The 11,968-nt window shown below is 41.1% G+C and overlaps 1 protein-coding gene across 2 annotated transcripts in view; it reads left to right on the top strand.

The window, feature by feature from the left end:
* The first annotated feature begins 355 nt into the window (after positions 1-355).
* bach2b (BTB and CNC homology 1, basic leucine zipper transcription factor 2b) overlaps positions 356-11,968 on the top strand; it is a 98,464-nt gene continuing 86,851 nt past the window's right edge. For both annotated transcript variants that reach the window (XM_084377419.1, XM_084377418.1), the window contains exon 1: positions 356-608. The gene's annotated coding sequence lies outside the window, so the exon portion shown is untranslated. The remainder of the gene's footprint in view (positions 609-11,968) is intronic.

Here is an 11,968-nt window from a genome sequence, read left to right as displayed (position 1 = left end):
TAAATGTGTTTTCCCGTTTGCGTCTGCAGCTCGTGTGTCATCTCCCTCCGTCATATTCCTGCTGTGTGCACCGGGGGGAGGTGGAGGGAGGGAGGGAGGGAGGGAGAGGGGGAGCTAGGCCGCCGAACCCGCCAGCACGAGGGGAGAGATTCAGCTCACCGCCGGTAGTGCCATTCTCCAAGCTCCGCTGCGCACATTTGAGAGAGTACGCGCGCGCTTCCCGACGGCACCAACGCAAAGCCGCGCCGCGCTAACGATGTTGTGAATGAGGGGATAGAGTGACGTCAGCGGCCGAATGTCAACAATGTAGCGACTGAGAGTAGGCGTTCCAGTCGAGTGGAACGAACAGCGGAGACGGAGCGGCACGCCGCCTGGATCAGCACGCACACACACACACGCGCGCGCGCAGTCGTAACAACAGACCGTAGAATCACAGACGTTGTTTTTTTATGTAAGTGAGAAATTAGCGAGTTGCAGCGGCGGGAGAAGAAGTCACCTATCTGCAGTCGGGAGGCTTTGCGGAAACGACAAAGCGAGTCATCATGTGAGAGAACTTAATGTGGGAAACGGACAAAAGGGCTGGAATACGACGGAATAGAAAGTAAAAGGTGAGCACGCTTCTTCTCGTCTTTCCACCTTCTATCACCAGTAGTTCTCTGTGCTGTTTCTATGAGCTCATCGTTTGTCAATCTCAGCCCATTGTTGATGCTCTCAGACCCGAGTTGCAAACTTGTGTAAGTGGGCTTGCGCCGGGAGAGCCCTCCCTGGGAGATCTGGAAAAAGTCACTTATAGAAGAAGCAGAAAAACCGCATGCATGAATCTTGAAAGCTTGGCGGTGGTGCGAATATTGGAGGGTGTAATGTGTTGGGGTGTGAACGCGGGTTCGGGAGTGAAACTCAACTCAGTACCACATCCTGTTATGCTTTGAGTCAATACGCCGTGTGCGCTCCCCTTTCTCTGTTTTTGCGAAGTAGATGCGTCGGTGATCCCAGCGGAGGGTCAGGCATGCCGCCGCCGCTGCGGGGAGAAATGCTCCATAAAGGAGCTGTCACTTGCAGCGTCATTAAACGCCTCCCTCAGTCCCTCCGTGTAGATCCATCCAATTAATTTGAAGCTGAGCATGTATTAGTATTGCCTTTATTATTGTCAGCATAATTATCGTTATTATTTTTTTATAATACAGTGAATAACAAAATATTTCCTGCCTTAACCAATCTGAAATCATCGTTCATCACACCTCCTCATTAATCCACTTAAAAAAAATAAATAATAAAAAAAAAAAATCATCACAATATTTGCTGTGTAAGGACGAGCCTTATCTGCTCCGGCAGCCAATGGAATCAATCACTCGACGGTGTCGTTTAAGAACCCATATTTTCATTAACATGATTAACCCCTTATGTGACGGATATCAGGAGCAGAGCCCGGCTGCCATCACTTTGCCGAGAATAAAAGAACACACAGGTGATTTTTAACTCGAGCGGTGCCTGGAACACAACAGCTGCGCCTTTACGCGCGGTCCTGCATTGTCATGTGAATGGGTGCTGCGGTAGTGGCTTAGTCAGTCCTGTCAGTCTTATTATGTAGCGGTGTAGTGGTGACTTATAGCTTACTGAGATACAAGTCGGTATGCAAAATAAAAGAGGGAACCTTTGAGATTTTTTTTTCTTAAAAAAAAACAAAAAACAAAAACATTTACCCGACCACTGTGATAACATGCTGTTATCCATGCGATCCATTACCGTCCTGCAGATACCTGTCAGACATTAAATGTGGCTCGTGTGTGTTTTTGACGAAGTTTGACAAAGACAATCGGCTGGAAAGCTTCACCTCAGTGTTCAGCGTTTGCTTTGTTGAGACAGTCGGGGAATAAAACGAAGCATGTGTTCACGGGGCTCCGGCAGGCACAGCTCTGTCATGACAGAATGAGAAGGCGGAATAAATGTGTTTATTTCGGGATGCCATTGTTCAATCGCCACGTGTTTGACTCGGCGATGAGGTGCCTGAAATCATAAGGGAGTGAGTGATGCTGCCGTTAATGCGGTGATACAGCATTTTGAGGAGCGGTGACATCCGCGGCATCACAGCTCTTTGTCTGTTTGTGCTGATGCAACGCGATGATGGCACTGAGGGGATCGCAGCATCACCCTCCATCCTCAACCAGTCCTCTCATCATGTGTCGCATTTTTACTCTTATTTCCTTTCAGTTATAATAACGCGATTATCGGATTTGGTGAACTCGTGCTGCGGACGGTTTGGAGTGCACGACGAGAGCAGATGGTTTCTGTCCCGCTGCGATGTTTAATTGTCACTTTAAAGGGAGCTGGAATGAAAACACATTGTCGTCCGCTGACATCGCTCTGCTTTCACAACACGTGCATGGCGGCAGTACTCATGCGCAGTTTTACGCACGGAGCCTTTTGTTCTGTACAGTAGCCCCGCTGCCTTTCTTTTCCCATGCATGGCAATCCCCTGCTTATTGTGAGGGGGGAGGAGGGGTGTCCAGAACTGTAAACCCCACAGTGACTCAGTCAGGCTTAAATGCCGCTTCATCCGATCTGCCGGCGCATTATTCCTCCTGCTTATATCACGTCTGAAAAAAATCACATCTTACCGTTTTCTCTGCAGTGTGTTTTTCTTTGTCTGCCAGTATAAAGAGAGGAATTTAATGACAAATGGTTTTCTGACCTTGATAGCTTGCTCTCAATAGTATATACTAATGATAAAGGAGCGACTTTCCCTGCATTTGAACATCAAATTATAGTCTGTTTATTAGGTCTGATTGAGACACAGCTCTCAGCAAACAGTGACATCAGTCAAATGTTGAAGCTTCCAGTTACGTGTAGTGAAAAATGTAGTGTAGTTATTTTGTGATTTTGTGTTTGTGATACTATATTATCACGGTATGATTCCTCTGTCAGTTAACAATGATATTGAATTATTGCCTCATTATTGCATCATATTTTTTCAACTCGCTCCTCTGCTGCCCCTTCCATTGGTGTAAAAGGTGCAACTTCAAAAGTCACATTAGTGATGTGGGCTGGGGTCAGACAGAGCCCCATGCAGAGTTTAGAACAGACAACGAGAGAATGCCATTCCTGAAGAAATTGCAGTGTGATTGCTGGATGTTTAAAAGCTGCGTTGAATAATACCAATAATGTATGAAAGATCGGAACATTTCAAGATTTGTTGCTGCACCGCTGGCTTTCATGTGTTTGTAATGGCAGCTGAAGCAGAACGAGTAGCTGTAAAACTGCTGTGAAGTTGAAGGATGCAAAATACACTAAAGGGGAGCTACACTGCCTTGATTGGTTGAGTCTGTATGGAGAAGCAGCTGAAGGAGTATGAAGAGTTGTAAAAGTGGAAAAGAGTCAATTACCATTAATGGGACTGCAAACAACACCATGTTTCCTCTGCATTCTTAGGCAGAGCAATCTGTTTTGCTGTAAACCTTTATTTGATCAGACCTATTGTTTAAAACACAGGGTCCTCATCAGGACAGTAGTCCTACACATCGATTACACCTACTCTATATACAACCGTACTGGGGCTTTGGAGCATCATAATTCACAACAATAAAAAGTATGTTCACAACATTTGGAGCATTTTTCAGTCCCCTGCTCCTCTCTTTTGTCCAGCCCCTACAACTACAGGTGCATCAAAATGAATAAAGCAAGACCCCACTGAAGTCTTAACAAAAAGGTCACCATGTTGGACATTATTATATAACAAGACCAAACTGGGTTTGGCCTGGGAACATCTCTCAGTCTGAGTGAGGCTGTTTTGGGGATCTCGACATAATGAGTCCCTCAGGGTTCCCAGCCACTGCTGAAATCCCACACGGCAACAGGATCCCTTCATGTGACCCTGCTGGTCCCCCCTTCATGTTTTCCATTCGGAGCTGTACTGTCCAGGGCTAGCTCCTTCAGGCTTCCTCTGAGCCTGTAGTAATCATGTTTTATGTTGCTGAAGTTCTTATCAAGCTAATTAAAATCCTGATGACAAAAGAAGCAGCCAGTGTTCAAAAGTAACTGAGCACCTATGGGTTAATGATTCATGAAATTGCACTTGGAGTATAATGTGATAGAGTGATCTCTTTGTGTGATCATAGATGCATCCCAGCAGCCCCTTAAGGCTCTAAAACTGCATCATTTGGGATTGTTAGGAAACGTAAAAGAAAAGCAGATCCTCCATAAGAAATTAACAAAACACTGCAAATCCCCATTTCTCAAGTAGATTTGTTCCCTCCATATCATTAAAGGATCGTTTGCATCACTGAGGATATATAACCCCCACCACCTCCGCTCAACATCCCAAGCCACTGCCTTAGCCAGGAAAAAAGAAGAAAACATGTTCCCATAGCTCTCCCACGTCAGCACAAAGGCATGTTTGACTGGGCTGCTGCCAGTGTGAGGCATAGATGGAACAGCACTGCTGGGAGAAATCTAAGATCCTGCACTTTACACCAAGGGCTATTGTTTCCCCTCTCTCTCTCCTCTCTCTGTTGTGATCCCTTCCCTCTGTCATATCATGGCTGCTCGTTATTCTTCTCCCACCGTTCATGGCAGCGATGTGCACTGGCTTTATCGCTCACCATGTGAAATCAGATTGCATTATCCCGTCAGAGCCAGCTCCCATCAGTCTGCGGTTGCAGAGTCAGTGCCTGTCTGTATGTTTGCTGCACAACGGAGACAGTTGCCAAGAAGCTATCAAATCTAAAACACCACAGGCAGATTTTTGATTGTTCTGTTTTGGTTGGGCTTTTTTTTTTTCTTGTGTTGCCTGTTAGAAATTATCAAGACACGTAAATCATCCTGATAGTTGCGTCAAACCAATTTGATGATCTCACAGACTCGTCTTACTGCCTCAAGCGGAAAGCTTCACCCTCTGAACTCTGAGTTAATACCCGTCCTGTAGCCATCCATAAGGTTACAACTGTGCAAAACACACTGTGCTAATGAAATGATGCACATCTGCTCTTAATTGTTTTGGAATTAAAACACTGGAAGAGTGAAAGAGGGAGGGCGGGAGGTTTAGTAGTTATTGAAGCAGTTTAAAAGAATGAGTAAAGTGTTGTTCAGTGACTAAAGAGAAAACATTTAGCACAGTATAATGATCTGTTTGTGTTGCATTAGTGCAGCACTACTACTACTACTACTACTACTACTACTACTGTGGGCTGGAGAGCGTTGCTGAGTTCTGTTTAAAGTTGCACCCACTGAGCTGGAGAGAGCTCCGAGTAGAAGTGCTGCTGCTAGATTTGGTTTCCTTTCTTTCAGTGAGCTGAAGGTGCTCACAGCTAAGCCTTGCACTGCTGCTGTTCTGACAGGCTCACACAGTCTGTGGAAGACAGTTAGAGCCAATTTAACAAAAGGGTTTTTTTTAATTAATCCAATTTTCTATAGGAACTTTAAGCTAAAAGTTATGGTTCTGTGTAAACATTCTGGCTCTTTAGACTAACTTTAGTTTATTAGCTGTTTTTCTTGCCATTGTTTTAAATACCTGACTCAGTCCCCCTCCAGTGTATTTTGGTATTTTTATGATATTTATTTATTTATTTTTTGTGCTCAAAGTCACTACATTTAAGCTGTTGCTAACATGGAATAATGATGTATACCTATAGTAGAGTGTGGGAGTCATACGTCCTTGTCCAATAGGGGTTATAAAGCAGTGTGGATCCTTTAAGAAACAGCAGTGCGTTAGTGAGAAGGACAGATAGTGAGTGTGTTGAGAGCAGACAGGTGCTGGTGACCTGAGCACAGAGGAAAGTGCAGCAGTGAAGTTGTCTGCTGGCAGTAAATGCACAGTACAGGTTACAGTGTGACCATGAATAAACTGCAGCTGCTCAGTACACAAGAGGAACTTCTGTTTGAGTCACAGCTAGCACTATCACTGCTAATATTCATGCTGCTTGTCCATGCTAATATCGATGCTATGGCTAATCCATGCTAGTGATGTCTGGTTGTGATGGTAATAACTACGTTTGACTCCATTCTCTGTTTGAGGAAGAACCTTGTCCATCGGATAGGTAGAAATAGTGACTGGAGGGCTTTAAGTTTGAATTCTCACTTAAAACTTCAGCTCAGAATGCTCATTATCTTTATAATACTCATTCATTTCAGAATTCAATTAAATGTTCTTCACATGGCCTCTGAAACCTTTTTCTCAGAATACCAACTTTACTCTTGGCATCAAGATAAATTCGTAATGGAATTAAAGTTTGGATTCAGACTTTTGTGTTTTGTGACACTATTTTGGCAATTTGGAAATTTTAGAAAATCTTTCTTCGTTTATGTATTCATTTTTGGATCTAAGTTTTATTCACATTACACTAATCTTCCTTCAGATTCTTAAGGAAAAAATGAGTATTTTGAGAGAAGTTAGAAGTCAGAATTATAGCAGTATTAAGGATTGACTTTTAGACATTTTCTTAATTTTTTCTTAAGCTTCTAACTTTATTTAAACAGCATTATTTTTGGTACTAAATTAAAACTAAACGTTCATCATTCAATTAAGATGTTTTTGAATTTACTCAGTGCTCACTTTAATCTAATAACTATATAAAAAAGACTCATTTTATTCTCATAACATACATTTCAGAAACTCAGTTGGTGTCCACATGGGCACAATCTTTTTCGACATTCTTTATTAATTGTCCTAATTTTTAAAAGATTTTTTCAATCGTTGATCTCAGGTTATTTTTCAGAATTCTGAAAATAATTACCTGAACATAAGATCGTATTCTTTTTCTTGAGATTCATAACAATAAACATGACATGGACTTTATTAGGGCATCGGTTGATAGATTTCTATTTTGGCTTCTCTTTTGTCTTAATTCTGAGAATTTACTTGACTTGATCTCAGTTGTCAAATTTCTCATTCTGTACTCAGGATTCAGAAATTAGATTCAGAATGATGATTTCTTTCTTAGAATTTTTTCAGAACTCAAAGATTTTTTATTGATGTGATTTTTCTGGTGCTAGTTGGATAGCTCAGTGGTGAAATTGCCACTGGGGCGCCTACTTTGGTAAAAATAGCTATGACATGTTTTGTTGAGCGCTCTCTTGAACAACCAGCTGTATGAAACCATGCCTCCATATTCAAGCAAATGCTTTCATGAAGCATGTTTTGCATGTTACTTTAAATTCTTTCATCACTTCAAGTGTCACTGACGTGAATGACGTGTGCTACAGTTTTCCTCCACACTGAGCCCACTGGGAAAATGGCAGCCAAAGAGCCACATCAAGTGCTTTCACTGTGTCTAGATATTCACCCTGGTAACAGTAACAGAAAAATCGTCGCTGCGTCGAGCTAGGCCAGCTCCTCCATATATTCATGGTGGATTTTCTTAGGGTTGCTGAGGTTATTCATAGTAAACACTGTTGTCTGTGTGGTCCCCAGAGCCCACCCTCCTGCTGCCCCCATAGAAATGATATGCATACCATATCAAATTAGAGCAGTTTGCTGTGAAAACGAGGCGGTGTAAACAGAGTGTGTCTCCAGGGTTCGGCTTTCTCTGGTGTTTGCAGCCCCTCTCTGCATCCTCCTGGGGAACGCTGAGCACACAGTAGTAGTAGTTCCAAAAGTCCTACTATCTCCTGTCAGCAGTTTTCTCTTTGCAGCTGCTGAGTCACACATAAAGTGTGAGCTCGTACTGACCAGAGAGCAGCCGCTGCCGCACACATACTGACTTTTCATTCAATGTTCTTCCTGATGCATACTTCTTGCATTTTATTTTCTCGTTAATTTATTTTACAACTCCTCAGCAGTATCTAACAACATTTTTGTTAACAGACTATATTTCTAGTTGACAAGGCTGTCTCACATCAACATCCATTTACCAGCCTTGCTGGTTCTTTCAGTCACATCACATGATCTTCATCAGCAGATGGAGATGAGCCAAGAATGAGCTTTGAAACGCATTGTTTAAGTTGTCATCAGCCTTAACGTGCTAAAAAAGAAAAGAAAAAAGAATTTGGTGAAGTAGCCTGTAGCCTGTATTAAACTGCATATTTACTAACCAAGTAAATTAATATAGATGTTATCCTTAATTAAGATTTAGGATTTAGTAAATGAGTTGATCTGCAAATATAGTGTGAGTGACGTAAAGGTAAATACAGTAAGAAAAGATAAGATGAGTTTGCTTTTAACCAATTCACACCTACAATGTAACATGCTGAACAAGTGCAGATATCACTGCACCTGACAGAATATATGCACTGGTTGTTGGTCGCAAGCATTTGTGATTCTAAATATAAAGATGTCTGTGTAAATGACGTTAGAATAAAAAGTGTTGGTTTCACCGCGGTCCTCCCCCTCCTGCACAGGCAGACAATGCGCCTCTTCCTCTGAAGTTTGAGGTCATATCCTTATATGTGACACTCTTTTGTTCTGTTCTCTGACACTGAAGTGCACATTGCAACAGTGGAAAGCTTGCCAATGTTGCTGCAGTCATGTCATGCAGTCTGCTTTCTCTCTCTTGCTGAGATATTAAACTCATCACACTGTTTATATATATATCAGCAGCACAGTACATAAAAGTCACCACTGCTAATTCTGAGGAAAAAGATTTTTGGCTATAAAACAACTGAGTGTTAATGGTTTCTGTTCATGACAGTTTATGACAGAGTGATGTATGCAGCAGAAAGGATTGGATACCAAAGATACTTTCGTAAATACCTATAATGATGTCTACGTTGACAGATACTTAAACAGACATTGCAAAGCAGCAAGGAACATTTCTGTGTATTTAAAGATCCCTTCAACCCATGTATTAAGTATTAAGATATATATATGAAAATCTCTCAGACATGTTGTGTTTTTGTTTTTTCAGGAAAGAAATATAATTACCACATTAAAATCCTTAAAATGGCACCTAGTCCTTCTTTCTCATTTAAAATTCCAGAATCTATGAATATGCAAATATTTGTAATTTCACAAGTTGAACTGCTGCACACAAGATGTCTCAAACTTCACTGTAAAGTGAGTCAATGCTAAATATTGGATGAGGATTGGCTTCCATTTGTGATGTCACAAATCATGTTCGTAGACCTGCCTCTTGAAAATCAACATTTTCACTGAGCACAGAGAATATATAGGCTTTGAGCAATGACTGTGTAACAGCCTTCTAGTGTCAAACTCTGCATATACATCTTTCTACACAGTGAAGCTCAAACAATCAACTGGAGGAGCAAGAAGAAGAACTCATTTCTGCCTGGAGGGGGACTGCACATTTTGCAAATCAAGTAATACAGCTGACAACAATAACCTGTACTTAAGGGCTACTTAAGATGTTTTTAATGTCCCTGTAGGAGAATGTAACGGGAAAAAAATTGTCTTAAAAAAATAATCAGGAGTCATCTTTACACAAGATAACACATTTGACTAGACATTTGATGCCTCTGATTCTGCATATTGAAAATCAGTGCCATTAACAGTTAATGCTGTGTCCCAAAAGTGCACCCTTTATATGTAGTTATTAATTGAAATGATTTAAATTACAAAGGTTTTCACCATTCAAAATGTACAGTTATTATATCTGTTGTTCCTGTAGTTCAACTGTACAACTTATTTTTATTACTAAATATTAACAATATGTTTATTTAAAAAAAAACAAAAAAGACTTTCAGGTGATATGTTTTTTTCATTCTGTTTTCTCAGGTGTTGATATTGGCCTCTAACTTTATCAGGAAGATGTATTGTTGCATATCTCAGCATTATAAGTCACTCTGTGCTCTCCAGTGAGTATCACTGAGTTAGCTAGTTGGCTCTGTAGACCCTGACTGGATTTTAAAGCAGTGGTTGTGAGGGGCCAAATGAAGGCAGTTCCCATCTTGCTAGAGGACTTGACGTTTCCTGCCAAGGTCATTTTGTTTTCCCCCACCCCTCTCTCCCTCCTCCGGGTCGATGGGAAAAAGAAGTTGCGCTCAGTCAAGCATAGTGGAAGGTATTTCAAACAATCAGCGGATTCCTGGTACGGGGAGTGAGATCATTGTTTTACTGAAGGAGGGAGGATGACCCCCGTGGCAGGACATTGTTGTCCGTCTGCCAGAGCCACTCAGGGATCGCTGTGAACTTGGAGGTGACACCGGCTGTGGCAGAGGTCAGAATTCCTCCCTAGATGAATTCATTTGTACTGCTTTGCACATCAGAGACACCCTGCAAAAACAAAACACTCCCATTGTGTCTGTGAGGCATGTTAACACGGAGCTCTGACATCTGTGGCTGATGAATGTCTTATAAATAGAAAATAATAAGCATGATTCTCAGAGGTCGGAGTAAACAAGTGTCAGGGAAGAACTATTGATCATTCAATACACACAGCAATTTGATCTCTTGCTTGTTTTGTTAGCTCACATATTAGAGATGACAATGAGAATGGTTCACGAGCATCATTATAGCTGCATGATGATTTGCTTGAAGATAGCACAAGATCATGAACTCGACTGCACAACATCAATCTTTCGAGTCAAAGTTCAGTCAAAGTGCAAATAAATGTAATTCTTCAGTTAACCCTCGTGGTATCTAGCCATGCAGATAGTTTTGCTTTTGGTTTGATTTGTCTTGGTTTTAAGATGTCTGTCTGAGACTTCTGCCTGTTTCCGAGGAAGGAGGTTATAGTTGAATGATTACTTTTGATATAAAAACTGGAATTTGAATAAGTTCCATTTCCCCAAGAGATACAGACGGTGTGTTTGTTAATAGTCACTGCTAAGCACCAAAGTGCACTCTAGAACAAACTGGACAGTTCGTAAATTTGAAGCGCTGTTGGAATATATGGTGAGATTATTCAGAGCACTACACTCTCGAGCAGCAGAGTGCACTCTGGGCCCTCTGGGCTCTGTTCCATGAACACTTGAAATGGCAGTCATAGCTTAATGTAACAACCTTGGACTAAATGGTGTATTAACTGATATTATTTAATGCACATAAGCTGAAAAGAATGAGCTGTTTGTGTGGGTAATGTTTGCTAACTGCTAGCTTGTAGCTTATTTTCATTGGCGTATGGTTACAGTAGTCGTCTTGTCTTGGCGCTACATTTTTAATTAAATCTATAGAAATCTTTTCCTACAGAAAGTGCATGCTCTACCAATCTAAACAGCCATGCTCTCATTTTAGTGTAGAGCTATAGATTAGATTTAGGAACACACCCGCTTTAAATTAACTGACAACTGTAGCCACCTGTTGTGGTTAATAAGCGTGAATTCTGTGGACAAACTACAGAATGAAATTCTTTTGTGTATTCTAGTTAACAAGCTGTCTGCTTACCAGTGTTTCACACTTGGCCAGTGATTTCTTCATGAAAAAAAAAACAACCGCTCTGTATCATTTTTATGTTAGAAAACACAGAATGGAGTGTGTGAATGTTCACTTCAAAAAGATCGAAAAAAGTGTTAAGTTTTTCTTCAAACTGTGGCCTACTTATCACATTGCATCATTTCCTTACATGTAGGCTAGGCTACTGATTGGTCCCATCCTGTTTTCTCTGTAAATGCTTTCCCTGGGCCAGATTATATCTCAATTTGGTTGTATACTTTATCATTGTTATGCTGATGACATGCAGCTATATGTCTCAGTAAAACCAAATGATTACTCCAACTTAAACACTCTCCAAAGCTGTTTAACTGCCATAACGAATTGGATCTCTCATAATTTCCTTCAACTAAACTCTGACAAAACCAAGATTATTATCATCAGTCCCAGCATATTGGTCCACTTGCCCCCTTGGTCAACCACACTCCAGAAATTACATTACATTACATTGACATTATATTTGATCCTCTACTGAAATCCGACCATCACAATAGACTGGTTCAATCCTGTTTCTTTCAATTGAGACACATTTCTAAAATCAGATCAGTACTATCCATTTCAGACTTAGAATGTATCGGTCACACATTCATCTTCTCTCGTCTCGATTTCTGTAAATCACTTCTTACCTGTCTTAATCAAACTGCCCTAGCTCAA

Source organism: Pagrus pagrus (genome assembly GCF_965226575.1).
Source record: "Pagrus pagrus genome assembly, chromosome: 16".
Lineage (NCBI taxonomy): Eukaryota > Metazoa > Chordata > Actinopteri > Spariformes > Sparidae > Pagrus > Pagrus pagrus.
The sequence above is the reverse complement of the archived record's forward strand: the minus strand, read 5'-3'. Positions and strand labels throughout refer to the sequence as shown.